Genomic DNA, 20,835 nt, shown 5'->3' on the forward strand with positions numbered 1-20,835 from the left:
TTATGGTCTATAATTGGGTCTGTATGCATCAGGCCACATCCCTCTATATAACACTCGATGCTCCGAACTGACTCTATGAAGTCTTGTGTACCACTGCCTACTATCATACCACCTTGTAACATATGGTATCCCACATGTTCCAAAGTGTCTGCCACCCTAATAGTGACCCCACCATGACACGCATCATGTCCCCTCATCCATCCTGGTAGACCTGAGCACCTTAACTCCACTCTTGCTTGAGGGGATATCTCTGTTCTGTCGATCCTCTGTGACCCTTGAGTCTTAAACCTCAATGGGAGAACATTGTCTCCATACAATATATGATATGGTTGCCTACCCATGCCACCTCCTCCAACCAACTCCTGGCAAAGAATGCTAATCATCCTGCTGCCCCATATGCAACCAACATGCCAAAACAACCAATGGAGTCTGTTCACAAACCAACTGGCCACTATTGTCAACTGTGACTCCCCTAAGGAATACATGCACTCAGGCATGAGGTTGACTACCTCATCAATGCCATAGCCATCCCTCATATATGATATCAGATAGGAAGCCCCGCCTGGATCCCAATGCCAACCTGGGCCTCCAGCACCCTTGATGTCTAAGAGCTCCCATTGAGATTTACTGAGGAGTATGACCATCTCCATGAGTATAGCTCGCTCCACTGGGTACCAACTCAAAATCTCTCGCCATCTAACCCAAAAGAGAGGGATCGAATTCAAAAACTCTCTCACATAGAACAAGCCCTCCATCCATAGAGTGTTTCACCCTGCGTAGCTCATGTCGCCTCAACTCACCATCCTAGTCAACACATAAAAAAATTTGGGGAGTCTCTGCATCTCTCTCTCCATGGAGCAAAGGTAGCCTAGAAATGTTGCAAGCCCCATCTATATAATGCCAAAGAGAGCTATTATCTAGAATTACTACAACTCTGTTGACGATCTGTGCATCTATCAGCTCTAATTCAATGGTTGGTCCCAAAGAAGACTGCTCGTCCTCCTCCGCCATGGGCTCAACATGAGTCACGAACTACCTCTCCATGACTAGCTCACGCCCCTCTATGTTCTTTCCATGTTGTTGTAGGTGGTTTTCATCTCAAAACTCTATTGTAGATCTAGGTTCCTTTGTACCTATCAGATCTTCATCAAGGGTGGTTATGTCTCTTATCACCTCATCATCTCATCATGCACTGCTATCACCAGAAAACTCGGTCACAAACCTAGTTACCTCAACAAGGGATGTCACCTTCTCAATAGTGACATGTTTGTGTCTCCTAGCACCTCATCAATGAATGACCCTATTGGTGTATGCTCTTCTCTCTCCCCAAGGTGTCAATTGGTGCTATCAAAGAGGTCTCCAATAATGGTGACTCCTATGCCACACTGGGTATACCAATGTGCTCCTCACACTCCTGCATTCGCTCTGCCTCATGCTCAAGATACTCCTCAAGCCTCTAATATCTAAAACCAAGTCTCCACCAGCAAAATTGTCTCCTTGACTCATCCTCTAACTGTCTTTGGCCTGCTTGCTCCTTTACAGGAGATCTAGTTCCCTAATACTATGGGCTTTCCCCACATAGTGTAGATGATTGTACTCCCACGACTTGTGCACCTCTAGTGGCTCTTCTGTAAGGACAAGGATGGATCTGGTCTGACACCTTCCTCAACCGAGCCAAACTCTCATCTTTCCACTGGATTCCACCCCAGGTTTCCTCCATACTGAATCTCCCTTAAGCCATGGGTGGTGTATTGTGTAACCCATCACTGTGCATACATGCCCAAATCTCCCATGATGTTACTGGTTACCCACAATTAGACCAATATCATGCTCTGATACCACTATTATGTTCCAAACTTAAATAAACAGTGATATTCAAAACAAAATCGATTTGTGACACATGAAATAAAAATAATCAACAAATGCTTATTAAAACTCCAGAAGTAAGAACTAGCTAAGCCTTTTTATTAATCAATGGAGTAGTACAATGGTATGGATTAATTCACCTAAGCTTGCCTCAATGGTAAGCATGACATAATCTAGGTGATGAGACAATGATATCAAGTACTAAAAAATGTTTGCTCCTCTAATGCTCTATGCTGCCCAGAAAACTACACTGTTGTTTGGAAAGGAACTGCAAGAAACCCCACTTTCGCTTCTTGCAAATTGCTACAAATTTATCCCCAAGCTCCTTAATGAAAACCCACAAAAATCCAAAAATGGTTTGCTCTAATTTTGACCTCCCAAAATCAACCCCCAAAGGCACTATGCAATCCCAAGTAACTCTACACCATATGCTACAAAGATATGGCTGAAAAATCCACTTCTGATGCTCAAAACATTCTAAAACATTATTTCTGGGATCCTTGCCAGAAACCCATAAAAACCCAGAAATGGTTTGGCCGTATGTTTTCCTTCCAAATTCAGCCTCCAATAGGCCCTACGCCCTCCAAACTACTGAAGGAATATGACCTGAAAGTAACAGCAATGAAATCCTCCTCCAAGCTCCCAAAATGCAGCAATCACCTCTCCAAATATTTCCCTTAACCACCACAGTGATGTTCAACCTCAAATATTGATACTCTACCCTCCATGTGAGCACCCAATGCTGCCTCTATGCTGGCCCAGGAAGTGTGAAAGTCACCCTGCAAGGTAGCACACTCCTCCACCTCCAAAACTCTCCCAAAGGCCAATAATCCTCCAATGCATCCTGTCTAGAAAATATCTCACCCAAAATCCACTGCAAGACACGACAAGCAAAATCAACCTCCTCTTCACTACACCCTCCAATAATACGCACCACCTAGAGATGAATGCAATCGTTTGATATCACAATGAGATCCTCCTCCTGAAGAAATGAAGAAAAACCTTCCTAGGGTGGCACTCAAAGTCCCCTGAAGAAAGGGTGAGCTATTGGATTGAATAACTCTTGCTAAACAATAAGTGACTCGGCTAAGCAGCTCGAGCAACCAAAGAGAAATTCAATATGCCAAAGATGAATGAAATGAGTAGAGTTGCCTTCCTTATATAAATTTCGTGGAACATGTTTCCCTCCAATTTTATCTCCACCGTGGGCCCTCGCTTAACCACCTCCATGCAAACTGAACTAGGGAGTGCGTATTTCCCTAGTGTGGGTGGCCCCTTGTGCAATTTAACCACAACAAAATAACTTATCCTAAGTCTAATCTCCTAATAAAAATTGAATGGGCCCCACTATCTCCAAGATTGGGCCCAAAATGTAATAAGTAGTCTTGTTCCAAATTAATTTATGAAGGGACATTATAGTGTTCCAAAGAAGATTGTATCAAATAGGGATTTGAAGTAAACTTCCAATTTTTGGAAGGAGTTATTTGTAGTTTTGGGCACAGAGTTGGCCTTCAATAAAACTTATCATCTGCAAACACATGGACAAATAGAGAGGGTCAACTGGATTTTAGAGGACATGTTGAGTATGTATGTGATGCATCAGCTGCGAAAGTAGGAATAATATCTCCCATAATAATGGTTATCAAAGATTCATTGATGATGAGTCTTTTCAAGGCACTGTATGGGTGGAGTTGTAACCTTTCCTATCAGTTAGAGTGATCTGGTTAGCAAGGTAGTGCTTGGACCAGATACATTGGCAGACATGGAATAGGAAATGCAGGTAATCAAGAATAATCTAGAGGTGGAAGAGAATAGGAAGAAGAGTTATGTTGATAGGAACAGATTGTTCAAGGAGTTCCAACAGAGAACTATCAGTCCTTTTCAAGAGTTGAAGTAGTGTTTAAGTTAGGATTAAGAGGGAAGCTGGTGAGCAAAGTGCCTTTGTGGATTAAGATGTTTATGGTGGAAGAGGGACTACTGCATCTACCTAAAACAACCATGGTAGCGTAAAACCCCAGTACTGGGGGAAGGGCTTAGTGGGAGGATGCTACCATTTTTGGAATGTAGATGTCACTAAAGGAATGGACGTAGAAGGATTTCGGAGAGAGAGATATTAGAGTGCAAAGGATAGTTCTACTAGCTGAAAAGTGGCTAGAAAGAGCAGTACAAACACTAAAAAAGAGACGTATGGGACCTCACCAAGTAGGAGCGGCGTCGGGGGTTTAGAAGAAGGAAAGATAATGGAGAAAGATGCAGAACAAGATAGGAATGTTGATTTGATGAAAAAAAGCCAGGATAATGATAGGGAATCTCCCTTATAGGTTGCGGGAAAGGTGTCGGAGGAAAAGGTTTGCAACAATTATGAAGAGGAAATGGAAGGTGAAATGTGTAATGCCATGAGAATACTATCTTCTGAAGATGAAACGTCTACAAGAATTCAGCAGAAGAATCCCTGAAGTACAAGTAGTATCCATCTCGACCTTTCCCTGGTACTTTACAATAACCCTATCAAAATTGATGCTAAGTTAGTTAAAGCAATACTAGTACACAGTGTGCATGAAAGGTATAAGGCAAGTTTTAATCCATTAAATAGGAGAAAAACTAGTAGTGCTAGTAATTTGGGACTACAAGCATCTCAGCAACCCGAAAACAAAGGATTTGTATTGTTAGCACACACTCAGGTCAACATGGTAGGATCCTTCACTAGATATCTTGAGTTTGCTGGTAGAGGAAATGAAGATGTAGAAAAACATTGGTACCTTTGTGAAGCTATATGGAGAGTGTGCCAAAAGTCAGATAATGTCAAATCAATTGAGTTCCAAACCACTTTAAGGGAAAGAGATATTATTGGTTTATAAAATGGGCAGAAAAGAACCAAAATCCCACAGTATATGATATTAAGAGAGGCTTCATTCAAGAATTCAAGGTACCATAGAGTGACCAACTGTGATTATTAGAACTGTGGGAAATTAAGCAGAAGTAAGGTGAAACTTCTTGGGAAGTGATGCAGAGATTTAAGGATTCTACTGGTAAGATGAGCTACACCATAGATCCTAATCATCAGAGATATTGGTTCATCAGATCGCTCCTACCCCTTACAAGAACACTGCTGAAACAACAAAAGATTTGGACTCTCCAAGACGCTTTGGAACAAGCATCACATATAGAAGCCATGGCAGGATATGCACATGAGTATCGAGGGGGGATGGGATCGCAAGACCCATCAATCATGGGCCTCCAAAATCAGATTGCCAATTTAACAGAAAAAATGAAAGACCTACAGCTAATTCAACCAGCTAGACCTAATGTATGGTGTACTCACTGCCTGGTGGAAGGACATGTTGCGACAGAGTGCCCAAAGCTAAGAGGCACCAATAATTTAGGGGGAGTTACAGGATCATCGGGAGCCTCGCCAACAATAGGAGTTGCGGCAGTGGGAGCGCAAGGAGCTTTCCCAGCCCGAAGTACACAAGAACACTGTGAAGTCTGTAGGAATTATGGACATTTACCGCAAGTATGTCCAATACTCCAAAAGTAATCCAATGTCCCAAATGACATCTATTATGAATTTTGTGAATCCATAACACATCACACTAACCTATGTATGGCATTAGACACTTTAGCAGAGTGGCTAGACAATTCTACATTCAGAATCAACGAATCTAGTCGTGGGGGATGAGTAAGAGATATGCGAGGAGGAAGAGCAGGGGGAAGAGGTCCCTTAAGGTGCTATAACTGTGATCAGGAGAGGCATGTCGCCAGAGAATGTCCGCTTCCCAGAAGACCATGGTGCTCGAAATGTAGGGTCAATGCACATGATACAGAGGATTGTCATGAGATAATTGCCAAATGGGAAAAGAGAACAAGATAAAGGGGGGCTAATCTGATTAAATTAGAACCAAGAACTGCTAAATCACTTCCCATAACTAATATAAATATTGTTACCAGAGGGGGTAAAAAAATTGGGGATGATTGAGCTATGGAGTTACCGCCTTCAGTTGTTCAGGTAGCATCCCCGAAGAAATCGTACAATCCCACCCAACAAAATCAATACTATCAGGAAGAAGCCAAATTATTTGAAGGATTGACAGAGACAAAGGAAAACTAGAAACAAGACACATGCATACTCGGTAATGCTTGACCAATAGAATAATGGTTTAAGTTATTTCTGCAAATTGTTGATAATGAGGAGATGTTAAAAGAGTTGCGCATAAGTTTGAAAGAAGTATTGCCGGGAGACGAGGAGAAACAAGAACCAATATCTACCAACTTTCCTGAAAGACATGCGAGAATAGTACGGCTGAACAAAAAGAGAATCGGAAGGGAAGTCTGGATTTGATGCTCAAGTTGTGGGAATCCAGATTAAGGACATAATGCTAGATCTGGGGTCAAATGTATACATTCTACCCAGAAAGACATGGGAAGTGTTGGGGAAGTCACAATTTAAATATTCACCAATGCAATTACGGATGGAAAATCAATATTGCATCTTTCCTATTGGAAGGTTAGAAGATATATAGGTGGATGTAGCAAGAGTGAAGAATTATACTGAATTTGAAGTAATTGATATAATGGGTGACAATGACTCGTACCCAACACTTCTTGGTATCGACTGGGCATACAAGAACTATGTTATCATCAACCTGAAGAAATAATTGATGATATTTGAAGCATAAGGGATGCAGGTGATACAAACACTAGATACATATCAAGGACCCAGGTTCACAGAACCTGTGGATGACCGAGACAAGCCGGGAATGCTAGACCAACTATATAGGTCAACGACGGGAAAGAGAGAGGATTACATAAATCCTACAACAGGAGGATGATTTAGTTGGAGGATTATACATAGCTCAGAATTTGGTTAAGAAACACTGTGGGATGCATGGAATTGAAATTGATACCAAACATTGCGTGAAGATATGCAGGATAAACTGGATAGGTGCGGAGATAAGTGACTATCCTACATTTCACTGTATGGAATTAGTAAATACTTCTCTAAACAAGGTAGATAGAAACATAAGAGAAGATCACATAGTTCCACTCTTAGATATTGTGCTACACACCACCCCAGCAAGGTGGTGGAGAGCACACCGCAACATGTTGTGTGAATGGGGGACTATCAAGCGAGCCATGAGAGAGAGTTTTAGTCAAGAAGAAGACCAGCTGCATGATAGGGTGAAGTATAGAGGAAACTTAGATCCTAAGAAGCATTTAGAAGATTGCACAAAAAAATGGGAAAGAGAGAAAGTACTTAAGGAACTTTGGGTGCATTTATTCATACACACCCTAGGTACAATCCCGCAATCATGGTATATACAAGAGGAAATTCGTAGATAGACAACATATTAGGATATCTTGGCTAGCCAATTCAACAACAACTTCTCGTTCAAGGATGATTATCAACACATGACTGAAACCTTATATGCCATCAAAAGGATCCCACTTACTCCAGGATAATTATGGGAAGTTTGCATTGGTGAGAAATTTCTATAGTAATTTTATGAAGTAGGGTCTCCAGAATATATGTCTTGCATCATAGTAGACGCAAAGCTAGAGGTGGATGAATCATCTAGAAGGATTAAGACACTTGATCTTTCAAGAAAAAAAAGGTGAACGAGATATTCAATAAAGCCCCTCAAGAGATGTTTCACATCTACTCCCAATGAAAATGTGGAAGAATAACATCGACTCATATGATAAACCTAAGATGGCATCCATCAGAGATTATTGGGATGAGGAAAAAACAAGGGAGATATTTGATCTACTGCAAGAATACGAAGACTTATTTCCATCCTTGGTAGCTGAGCTAAAAGGGATAAAAGGGGACATAGGAGAAATGAAGATTGTGTTGAAACCAAATCCCCGTCCAAGGAAGTACAAACCATGCAGGCTAAACCCAAGAATCAAATAAAAGGTCAAGAGAGAGATTGAAAAAATGCTAGAAGACAAACTTATATTCCCAATGGATGAAGTGGAATAGATTAGCCCGATTGTGATACAAAACAATAAATATGATATGGAAATTAGAATCTGTGTAGAATGTCGAATTCTAAACAATGCATGTGTGCATGATCCCCTCCCAATACCATTTGGCGATGAAATACTAGAGAACGTTGTGGGTAATGAAGTATACTACTTCACGGATGGATTTTCAAGCTATCATCAGGTTCGCATAGCAGAATAAGACAAGAGGAAAACGACCTTTACAATAGAATGGGGGTCATATGCTTATCATGTAATGCCATTCGGTCTCAAGAATGCACCAACAAAATTCTCAAGGATTGTCATAACTGCCTTTAGGGACTACATCCATAGATTCCTAGAAGTATAGATGGATGATTGGAAAGTCTATAGTTTGTTGAAAAAACACACCAGCCTACTACGGGTCATGTCTAAGAGGTGCAGAAAATTACAGATCTCCTTAAATTTAAAAAAATGCATCTTTGTGGTTCCATTCAGAACATTACTAGGTCATATTGTTTACAAATATGGGGTGTGTGTTGATCTCACAAAGGTTGCGAAAATTATAAACATGGAGCCACTAGGTAATGTAAAACAAATATGATAAGTACTGGGCCACACAGGATATTACCATTGGTTCATCCAGAATTTGGCTTCAATCACAACTCCTATGGAGAAACTGATGACAAAAATAGAACTTTTCAGGTGGACAAAATCATGTCAAACAAAACTTAACAAGTTGAGGGAAAACCTAGTAAGCGCCCCTATTCTTGCATATTCCAATTGGAATAAGCAATTTAATGTACATATTGATGCCTCGGGAATAGTATTAGGTGCAGTAATGGCGCAACCCGAAGAAACAAATATTGATCACCCAATTTACTTCACAAGTAGAAAATTGTCAACAGCCGAGAGGAACTACATAATGAAAAAAACATAAGCATTGGCTATGGTTTACTCCCTACAGAACTTCAGACACTATCTGTTGGGAGAACCATTCAAGTTTTTCACAGATCACTCAGCTTTAAAATACTTGGTGAACAAGCCAGTGTTATAAGGCATAATTTGTCAATGGTTACTGCTATTCCAAGAATTCACATTCCGGTGGTCATAAAAATAGGAAGGCTAAATGTAGGTCCGGATCGTCTATCAAGGCTAGAGGCAGGAAAGAATGGAGGATGATTGGATGATCAACTACCAGATGCTAAATTATTCAAAATAGAGGCAATTCTAGAATACTTGCAGGAAATTGCTTTGTTACTAATAACAGGATACTTCCTAGAGGGATACACGGCAACATAGAAGCATCACCTAATAGTACGAGTGGTGGACTATTAATTAATCGCATCTATACAAGCTAGGGCTTGATCAAATTCTGTGAGACTGTTTGCTTCAACATGAAAGGTAGGAAGTGCTATGGAAATGTCATGTCGGAATTGTGAGAGGCCATGTTGGAGGCAAAGCTAACACAAGAAAAATATCGCAGGCTAGGTTATGATGGCCCACTATCCATAAGGACGCTAAAGAATACGCAAATAGTTGTGACGTATGCCAGAGAGTCGAGAAGTTGTCACATCGGGATGAACTACCCCCAAATCCAGTTCACACGGTACAAATATTTGACAAATGGGTAGTGGACTTCATTGGCCTTATCACACCACCAGCATTTCATTTGCATGCCAGATACATTATAATAGCTATAGAGTACCTTACTCGATGGGCAAAGGCATCTCCAATAAAATATTATATAGCCAACACTACAACAAGATTCATATTTGAATGTATTATATCTAGATTTGGATGTCCAAAAATTTTAACCAGTGATTAGGGGACGCATTTTATTAATTAAAAATTTGCTTCTCTCATGAAAAAATTCATGGTCCAGCATCACAAAAGCAGCCCATATCACTCACAAGCCAATGAAATAGTTGAAGCCTTTAACAAAATACTCTAGAAGGGTCTGACAAAAATTGTGTCAGCAAACCAAGATTATTGGGACGAACGCGTACCCATAACACTATGGGCTTACAAAAAAACAGTAAAGAGGACACACAAGAAAATGCCATTCCATCTAGTATATGGTAGAGAGGCAGTGGTACCAGCAGAATTCATCGTCCCGAGCATTTTTATCTCACAGGCCACCAAAATGACAGACGATGAAGCATTGAAAGAGAGAATGAAACAACTGATGGAGTTGGATGAATTAAGGTTTCTATCAATGTTCCACGAATCAGTTGAACAAAGGAGACAAAAGGCTTGGCATGACAGACACATCAAAAAGAAAACCTTCAAGATAGGGGATCATGTTTTGATGTATGACAGTAAGTTTCAAAAGTTCCCAAGAAAACTCCAAATGCATTGGTTGGGGTCGTTCATAGTTGTGAAGATTAAAGATTCTGGGGCGGTGAAGTTATCACAATTGGATGGGATACTTCTACTTGGATGGGTGAACGACACACACCTGAAACCCTTCTACAAATCCATTATTGCACGAACAAATTGAAGGGGTCTCAGAAACGAGCCTGCAAGTAGGTCCTAGTAAATAATACATAGCCTGTCTAAAATAAATGCATAGTGAGTCACATGAGTCAGTAGCACATTCCGTTACAGTTCATTATTTACCTTTTTGTTTTGTCTTTCTATTCAAATAATACGTGTCATTCTGGTTGCAGAAACCATGTCACGTCACCACAACCCACTTGTGGTTGGGGGGGGGGGGGGAATAGTCACACGCTCCACAAGTACTTTCCACCATACTACGAGTTGTTTCCATAATAAGTAGGAAATAATACACCTGACAGAAAGGGTTCCGTAAAATATTTTCCCATTAGGGAATAAATCAGCTAATAATTATCCATCATTGTAGAAACTTTGTTATCCATGGGGGACACTCTTTCCTTTCCCGTGCCCCATCATACCAGTCAAACCCAGGTCAACAGATGATGACAAAACATGATTGAGACGCATAGGGAAATTTATCGTAGTAATTAGTTATCAAATCTAGTCAGAAAATGTCATGTCAAGTTTTATCTACTTAATTTACATGGGGATGCAGGGAATAACAGAAATGAAAACATAAGTGACAGAGGAACTTAAAATTTTCTCTAAAATTCAACAGAAGCCAAAATGCAGGGGCTCTATACATCCAATAACAGTTGTCTACTAGAGACGAAAAATGATTGAAAAAGGAATTATTTTAGTTCCAGAGGACAAGCATGATGAGCGAATTACAATATTGGAAAATCCATATGGAAAGTATGACAAGTCCACCTTACTGGACAATGATCTCATGGATTGTTTCCAATTCCCAACACTAAAGAAGGAAGAATACACAAATGAATTTTTGAAGGAAGATGGAACCATGATGAAAAGATTCAAAGAAGATTTCAGAGCTCTGCAGAGATCAACGTTAATTAATTTAAGAAGCCTACCTATTTTCAGCTCTCAACTAGCTACAATGCAGTGCACAAAACTCCTAGCTAGAAGAATACATGGAGGATCCTTGTGGATGGATAAAGAATATACAATTCATGTTGAAGATATCCATCGTCTAACCAGGCTTTCTCTAGGAGGGAATGCAATGAATACAACGTTCCAAGGAGGGACGAAAAGAGAAAAGAAAGAAGGAGACAAGGACTACTATGACAAATACAACACAAAGCACAGGGGAAAAGGTGCAAGGGTTGATCTTATCAGCAAAGATGAAATAATATTTTCCTGCTACATAATATCAGGGAAAAAAATGAGGCATTTCACAAGAAATGAGTGCATGGTGGATGCAATCTCAGTTGTAGAACATTGTTGCAAGGGGGAGGTAACAAACTGATCCACTTTTGTCTTGAATGAATATTTGTGAAGCCTGTGAAGATATTTAAAGGTTGAGCACAAACTTCATATTTGGATACATAGTAATGACTCTAGTGATTTGGAAACGGTGACCACCAAGTGGAAGAGAAAAGTTGTAAATTAGAGAAGACCAACCTGTAGCGGTCAGGTATGACCCGTGGAGAGCGTCAGGAGACCCAAACAACAAGGAAATAAATGAGGAAACCCTTCCTAAATGGTATAAGTTGATGCTAATAACAATAAGGTCAGCAAAGAGGATACCCAGGTAATTGCTCGATGAATTTTCCCAAGATGTATGATTCGGGGTCACCCATGGGCACACATTCCTCAGGACGAAATGTGTCCATATAGAGACATTTCAAATGTGGCAGCAGAGATTCTTCTTATCAGAAACAACATTCCATTCCGAAGTGATTTTGTGGCCAGGGTTTTCTTGCCAAATCATCAACGGGAAATACATATACCTACTTTATGGAATGAGGTCACATCTGATAACAGGAGAAGATGTAGGGAGTAGCAGGAAGTGACATGAAGAGGAAGACATAGAGCCGATGGTTATTCAAATGGAGTAGTAGATGTCTGCAATCAGACAAACCATTGCAAACCTCATAGAATCATCAACTGAGGTAACAAGATCCATACCCTTTCCTGGTTCTACTATGTTTACTCCAATTACCACCACTCCACCAGTGGTAGTGATGCTGATGGTTGGCCCCCATGTCCAAACAAAGTTAACCATCCCGAAGCCAAAGCAGAAAAAGGGAACTAAAATCCTGTTACTAATAAACCCAAGATAACTCTAGTAATTGAGATTGTCAACCTCATGGCGAGGTCAATCAATCAGTCTCCTCATCCCCAATAGTTGAGGAAAATCCTCAAACCTCATTTGTAGTCTCACCAGGGTTGTGGTATCCATCCCCTCACATAACCTCAACCTCCGCAACCCTGTTTGAAGCCATCCCCCTTGGGACACGAGTATCAGCAGATGAAATGGAAGTGGATTCTACCCACTAGTACGATGAATCTTCACATGGTAATGGTGCTCAAATGCCCTCGCTGGTGTCCCTACTTCTAGGGTCGGTCCCACTACTAAAGGATGAGCCAATGATACTCAACCTGTAGTCAATAGAACAAAGCAAGACCAGGCAACATTTTCTATGAATTTCCCTTTGATCCCTAACCTAGTCATTATTCCACCTACACCTCAGTTCACCCCGCCTTCATAGTGAACCAACTCTCACCATCGCACTCATACAAATCCATAGCTAGCAGCCTACCCATTCAAAGTAGTTTTCCAGTTCCAAATACAATGCAGTTAAAGACATTGCAGCACTGGTCATCCATGCATCTATTCAGATTCATCCAGCAAGCTGCACAGAGAGCAGAAAAATTACATGATGACCTTCTCCATGAGCATGAACAACAAAAACGAAAACTACAGGAGGTCACAGAGGAAGAGACTAGCTGAAGCAAGCAAACAATGATGTACAGGCACATGTAGATCAGGTTACAGATATATTTCGGTCACTTTGGCCCACAATAACAGAGGTTGTTACAGAAGCACCCGAGGATGTTACATCTTGTACACTAGCTATCTGCTGCGATCACATCCAGGCAACATGCTCTAGTTTCACAACGACAAATGCAAATATGAAGAAGAATCTAGAGATAGTGAGGACTGCATTGCGAAATCCAGTAGAGATATATGTACAGATGATAGATGAGAAGATCAACACTATAGTAGCAGTAAAAAAATCCCTTGTTGAAGCTCTTGTTGACGGGTATGCCCTAATGGATAAGTTACATGATTCGTCAGGAAGCCTCGCCATAAAGAACCAATAGGTATACCCTCTAAGGGAACAACTCCAAGCCTTACTCAATGAGAGAAGAGAATGCATAGACTACACTCAACTACAAAAGATTGATGAAGACATTGTCTCAATTCAGGGGCAAGTTGATCAAATAGAGGAGAAATCGGCAAGAACTAAGAAGAAAATAAGAGACCTCAGACCTCCAATTCGCATACATGTACTTGCCCTAAAGGAAGTCTGCAACTACAATGAAGAACAATGGAACAAAATGCAAAGCAACAGGCCAAGCCAACTGACATCAAGCATAATGGACGACTTTGTCAGGTAAGCTGACACCATTGCAATGGCATGAAAGATGATACTAAATGACTGCAACAGTTTCAGGCAAGAAATGACGACATATGTCTCTGAATTAGGGCATTCATTTGAGAAGGAGGGTCAGCAGATGGAAGGTGAAGCAAGTGGAGTAGTGGGTGCTTAGTGGAACATGGATGAAGAAACTAAAGTTGTAGCCCCTTAGAGGGAAGAACGGGAGAAACCATCAACAAAAATACTTGCAAAAACAACAATAGGACCCACAACTCAATAGATAGATTGACTTGGGAATGAGTTAAGGAACTATGGTCGGGGCCTGTTGGGGCCTTTGTTTTGATTTTTGTTGTTTTGGAGATACAAAGAAGGAAAATCAGGTAGCAGGAGAAACGGTCAAGTTGTGGAAAGGAAAGTTTGGGAAAGAAGACAAGAATATGTAGTCATGGGCCAGTTGTAGCAAGGTGTTATGAGAAATCAAAAGCATCCGAGTGAACAAAGAGGAGGATGAGAAGCATCTAAGGGAAAGACAGTAGTATGAAGCTAGAAGTTCAAGCAGTGGAGCAGAGGATAAAAGATAAAGACCAGAAGGAGAAACTGTTTGTTGTTTTTGGTGACGTTTGATGTATAAGGATGTCTAAGACCCAAAGGAACCTGATCGGAGGATTGGAATAGTTGCGAGAAGATCAGAACAAGGAGCAGACCGAGATCTTGACCTTCTGTAAACATGGTATTTCATGCATTCTATTACGGCTTGATGTCAGATGTATAATGTATTGAACCTTCTCTTGGATTAATATAAATGAGAAATCAGATCGTTTTCTTGGTATTATATGTGTATTTGGTTATGATTCATGGACCCACTAAATTTTTTTATATTGCGAGTCTATTCTAATGTTAGAATGATCGTCATATTGATATGCTATTATGCTTAATATATGCATTGGGATGTATATAGAGTAAATGGTCAAGATATCCGTGACATTATACTAAACCCTTCTTAGTTTCGGTCACGACACGCGTTGGGTGAGACTCCTTATCCCTCAAGGTAAGGTAAAAATGTCGGCGTTTTCCTAGACTTCAACGAACAATTATGGGCCCCTTGTGCCTGAACCCAGGGTCTTTCCATGATGACATTTTTGTGCCAACATTATGAAAAAGTGAAACAAGGAGTTATCTTTATACCCTTTTCAGACTCTCTAAACATGAAAATATCATTGAGGACTTCACTATTCGAACTCGTAAAAGTAAATAAATAGTCGTCTATTGAGTATAAATTTAACCCTTTTATGGACTGAATGAGACTAACTACGAAAAAGGAATACCTTAGTCAAACATGGCCAAGAGGTTCTCTTGAGTATCATTTTCTACCTTTTTGGGCTCAAGAGATCGCCTATGAAAAGGGACATATGGATTTTTCATTTTCACCACTTTTTGAAACTCTCTAAACATGAAAAAGACGTCAAGTTACCCCTTTACCTAACTCGTAAGATGTAAATAGTATAGGTCTCATTAAGCATGACGATACCGAACCACTCCTTCTTAAGGTTCGTTAAAAATACTTTGGAAAACTCATCTGAAGGATGAGCTTACAGGACAAGCATGTGTTATCCTCCTCATGCTTGACAAAAATAAAGAGGTACTTTCGAGTATTAACAGGGAAAATTGAGAATAAAAGTTTGTTTCTAGTAATTATGGTAGTATGTCCATCTTGAACATGAAACTCCGTCATGTATCTGTTCGTGTTGGGAATCCATTTGTCTCACAATTAATCAAACCTCATTGAAATTCTTCAATTGGTTTTGGGTATTATCATTGAGTCAAATGTTGCCAATTCATTTTCTCATGTCACCAATATGTTGAAGAGAAGTCTAAACCTCAATTCAAATTACCTTGCAATTTGTTGCCTTCAATCACATCAGCCATCCCTGAGTCAGTCCTTGCAAACTATTCTTTGAAACTTGACATTGAGTTTCGTGTCGTAGGCCCTCCTACGATAGGTCACTTCATATCGACTTCAACTCATTATCTAGGAAGTTGATCTAGAAACCCTTTTTAATGCCTTGGAGCTTACATGCGTTAATGGCAGGTTTCTCACCTTCGACAAAAAGTTCTCATCATTGGGCTTCGATCAAATGATTCTATGACTATTCAACTTCAGATCATCTTCTCACACTCTACAGATTGTACTGAGAGTACCTTGGGCACCATTTTCATTAATGTTGGTTTCTCTCGCACTTGTTAATGATTCACATAATTGACCATAATCAAGTGGTTTCTTCCATGTTGGACTTCAATACATCTATTCGAATGGTTAGATCCATATTATGGATCGAGATATTAAGATCAAGACCCTGGATCTAGTTTCATCTATCCAGGCTGCAAGGAGTTTTGTATTCATTATTATACAAAGAGCTTTATGTTTGATGGTTGTGTCCATCCTATATCTACTTTGACATGATGTATTTCCCTATTGATTCATTGAGTTATATTTACTATAATTATGGGAATGCTTACCTCAGTGATGATTATTTTATTGAATTGTAATCCTTGATTTATTGTTTCAGGTTTCCAACCATGATCTATGATCCAACCCTTGGTATGATAAAGTACTTCAGTCCTCAAACTTTTATGACTTTTCACTTTAGGGGGAAATATGTTACACTTCATTTTTTCACCATGACAAATGATCATCAAATTGTATCTCTCACCATCCATCCAAGTGTCATGAAGCACTCCCTTGAAAGTCAACAACTTATGTACGTTCAATAAAGTGAAAATTCTAGGAAATATGGTCCATAAACCCACTTTTATTCTCCTCCGCAGTTTCCTAGTCAATTTTTGCGCATGTGCAGTTACTGACATTAATTCCCGCACAGACGTGCACTCTATTTTCCACTAAAAAGTGTGCACGTGATTCAATAAAAGTGAGATATAGAATCATTGTTGGGTGAATCATTCCCAATAGAAAGCCTCAAAATCATGTTTAACCTCATTTTTTATGGAGCTAATCCCCATTATTCAAGGAGCCTTCATCCCTCTTTTAGTGGATCTCATCCTTGGACTAAGGATCTCAAACTACTTGGTTTTGGACTATTAATCAATCCATAGGTGGGGAAGTTGAAGGAGGTTGCTCAGAATAAGTTTATGCTAGAGAAATCAGGTTGGAGAGCTTATCATTCTTGGAGAGTATTGAGATCAATAAGAGGAGCTTCATAACATCAAGGCGCATGTTTTATAGATCTTTTATGTTTCTAAAATTAATATAAACAAGAATTGCTTCTCCCTGCATTGTTTAATGGATTAATTGATGAATTTCATGGATGGATTATGTTATTTCTATTTGTCCATTAGAGTGATGTTTGTTATTGGTCTCCTTGATCACTAGTTTTAATTACTGAATCATTTATGTTTCATATGCCTTTGATCCTTTGTTGTTTCCATGTGTGCAAGTCTAGATTCAAGCATGGAGGAGCTATACTTAAGCACAAAGGCAGATCCTCATCAAGAATTTCATAATAAGGTATGAATTTCCTTTTCTTACTCTATTAGCTTATGAATCAAGAAAAGATAGATTCAGGGAAGGAATTAACCTGATTTTTTGCTTGTTACTAGGTTTTATTGGAAACCTAGGGAGATTATTTGTATCCGCACTTGCAATTTGTTTGCATAACAAAGCTCCAGTAAACTGCATGATTGTCATATCTTCAGTAGTGGTCATTGTAAATACTACAACAGTTGTGTTATAAAGCTCCATAGGTAGTGTTTTTCTTTGCAACGGTCTTGCTAGTTGTAGGGTCATTGAACATCGAAAATGGTGTTCCCCCAAGGGTGAGGGTTCTATAACATCCCTAGTCAAAATGAATGTAAGAAAATCTAAGACCAAGGGCATGGGACACATATTCCAAACTGAATGTTGGGAAAAACATCCTAGTGGGTGTTCGTTTTGGTTATTATGGCTCAAGGAAAATGGCGAAGGTAATGGCAAAGGCTTTGGAAAGGCAAAGTAACCTTAATTTGCATTCTATTTATGAAAATAATGGAAATTAGGAGAAAAGGAAGGTGAAAGGTCACAGGATGCATGTGAGGAGGAAAATGAAGGAAAATAGAGGAAATTGAAGAAAATAGAGGCCTCATTCATAAAAAGGCTTCCAAGGATCAGTTCATAGTCTTTTTTAGTTTAGTTTTGGAGCTCTCTCGCTATTCTCTCTCTCTCACTCTTAGACACTTAGAGGATTCTTGGAGAAATCTAGCATTGGATCAAGGAAAAAAAAGGAAGGACCAAGAAGGAAAAGGAAAGAAAATATCAAGTAAGGAAGAACAAGATCAAGCATCTACAGTGGGATAACTTGTAGGTATCGATTTGCATGTGTGATTTCCTTGCTAGATTTGGCATGCATGGTATATGCATGTGTGTATCTGGTCCTCTTGTTGTCATTGGCATGGGTTTTTCCAGGTGTGATAGTGTATTTCAACCTAGCCTTGCCATTTCTCGATAGCCATAGTGTGATGGGGTTATCATGTTTTTTATTGAGCTAGAATTTCAAATGGACTCGAAACTGAGTGAGGTGGTCTCTGAAAGAAAGAACAGATGGCCTAGTGATCCCTAAATCAAATTGTGGATTATGGTAAATCCTTGGCATAGTAACCCCTGAACCAGATTGTGGGTTGTGGTAAATCCATATTTTTTGTTATCTTGGTGGGCCTAGGAATCATCAACTGGTGCATGGAAAGATACATGGTAAAGCCTAAAGGTGGGTGCCCTCAATCATGCCTAGGAATCCTTGGCTAGTGAATGGAAGGATATATAGTAAATCCTAGAAAGTGGAGTCCTTATTAGGCCTAGGGATCCTTGACCATTCTATGGTGGTATGTACGATAAAGCTTAGAGACTAGGGAACAAGCAAATACCTCATGGTGTAGGAAGAGAAATTCGGTGGCATCCATGCTTGTTTAGGGCGTAGTGATAAGGCAGGGATTGCAGAAAATCTTGGTTCTATTGATGAGGGTGAGGTGGTTTAGCCTCAGGAAGCCCTGGTTTATTTCTAGTTATGAGTTTCACATTCATGCTTGGAATATGGCACGTGATTGATTGGCTGAAAGAAATATTTGGTTCATCCAAACTATGGTCAGGTGGTATGTGGAAGTCCCAAATCTAATTGGTTTTCTCATTCATTAATAAGAGTTTCTTTCACTTGTTATTTCATGGGTAAATTTACTAGTTTATATGTGGATTTTATGGTTGTTGTATCAGGCTTATCATTTGGTTGTTTATATGTCGGTTATGAGTATGTTTTATGACAATGATGATGTATGGATCTCATCATATTTTCATTTGTACATGAATGAAGAATGAAAACATAACCTAATATATGATAATGCAGTTATTCTGATAAGGCATCAATTCTTCTTAGCAATTCTTAGATAAGTATGAGACACCTATGCTCAGATATGTTGTTATGACCTGTAGAATTCATATTTGTGACATGTTTGATGAAATGTCTATCATGGCTAGTAGGGGTCTTGTCAATTCATTGATAAAATGTTTGCATTAGTACCCTTTTTCCTATGTTATTTATCATTCTAGAAGGTTTCATTGAGTTTTGGGCAGTGGCCTAGGTCATGGCCCTGAAAAAGTGGCATATCATCTAGGGTCGTTGGCTTAGAACTAGCTAAAAACGTTCCCATACATTGGCATGCCCTTGTTGTGGGAGCGATTAGAGGGACCTAGTCACATGAATTCCCATGTCATGTGAATGACTAAGGGTCTAGGTTAGTAAAATGTCAAGTTACCTCAGAGTTTGGTCACCTGGAAGGGTCTGTTGGCTCCTAAAGGTTTTATAACATGTGTAGAAGGTCAGATTGGTTGTGTTTTGTGTATTCTACTTCCTTAACTATACATGGGGAGTTTAATAATATCATAGTAACCTCTTCTCACATGTCTACCCCAATGGAACGGTTAAGCTGGATAAATGTGAGAGGAGGGTGTTATAGAATATAGGAGGCTTGTCCAGTACATTAACTCTCCAACTCGACTTGAGTCCAAAGATTCCACACCAACAACTTGAAGTCCACTAGCAACCGAGGAACTCAAGTGCATATGGATATCTAAGGGAATCAAATCCACTACTTTCAATATTTTTTAGGGAAGCGGTCCTCCTCTCAAGGTATTTTCCCCTCAGTCACTTTTTGTATAAATAAGCAAGCCTAAGGGCTCATTAGGATTTGACTTCCTAGAGCTAGGAAGAGCTATTGTAGGATAATTACTTGAGACTATTATCTTCATTACCAGATTATGTATTGGAACTCTATTTCATTTTAATGAAAGTTACCTTGTTGGTTTGCATCTGAGTTAGCTTAGGAGGGCTCACACCCTTGGGGTAGCGCATAACCCAGAGGCTTTAGCCCTTCTCATGTATTCTTTCCTTATTCTTGTTCAAGTCATTGTATTTCTTTCCTTGTTTAAGTAGCGATTATATTGAAAAAAATGTAGTTGTGGGTTTGATCACCACCTCTCTTGTGGGAAGTGTGGTTGAAGACTCTACAACATCAAGCCAAAAATATGTGTTTATGATTTCCTGGAAATTGTTAGGTTTTGGATTGAAATTACTTTTCATGCTTGTTTTATTCACCTTAGAAGTTAACAAAATGATTTGGAAAATAGATTATATGCATGTTGTAGGATAAAATAGATCTTGAAGAAATAAAATTCAAGTCATCCTTTCTACCTTTATTAATTTCACTACAATCTTTATGTGTGTCCTTAATCGCTAATATATAAGAGTTTCCAGTGACTTGCATGGGTTGGAAACCTCATCCACATCCACTTATATATTTTCATCCTCCTCTTAGACACCTCATACTGCACCCAATATCTGCCACCGAAATCACCCTTTCAACGTTAATGAAGGACATTGTGGGCATTAAATTTTGTGCAAGATAGGCCTCCGAGGGGTGATAATATTGGGAAAAGGCCTCATACATCCTTCATTCACCCTCATCCACCTTAAGAACAACATATTTTCCCTCATAAACCTCT

At 39.6% G+C, this 20,835-nt stretch overlaps 1 pseudogene; it reads left to right on the top strand.

Moving 5' to 3' along the window:
• The first annotated feature begins 5,038 nt into the window (after positions 1–5,038).
• The window catches only part of LOC149239644 (beta-xylosidase/alpha-L-arabinofuranosidase 1-like), a 22,843-nt pseudogene continuing 7,046 nt past the window's right edge, over positions 5,039–20,835 (top strand).

The sequence above is a fragment of the Pinus tabuliformis genome, chromosome 8, assembly GCF_031772625.1.
Source record: "Pinus tabuliformis cultivar Carrire ecotype Pingquan chromosome 8, CPIR1, whole genome shotgun sequence".
Classification (NCBI taxonomy): domain Eukaryota; kingdom Viridiplantae; phylum Streptophyta; class Pinopsida; order Pinales; family Pinaceae; genus Pinus; species Pinus tabuliformis.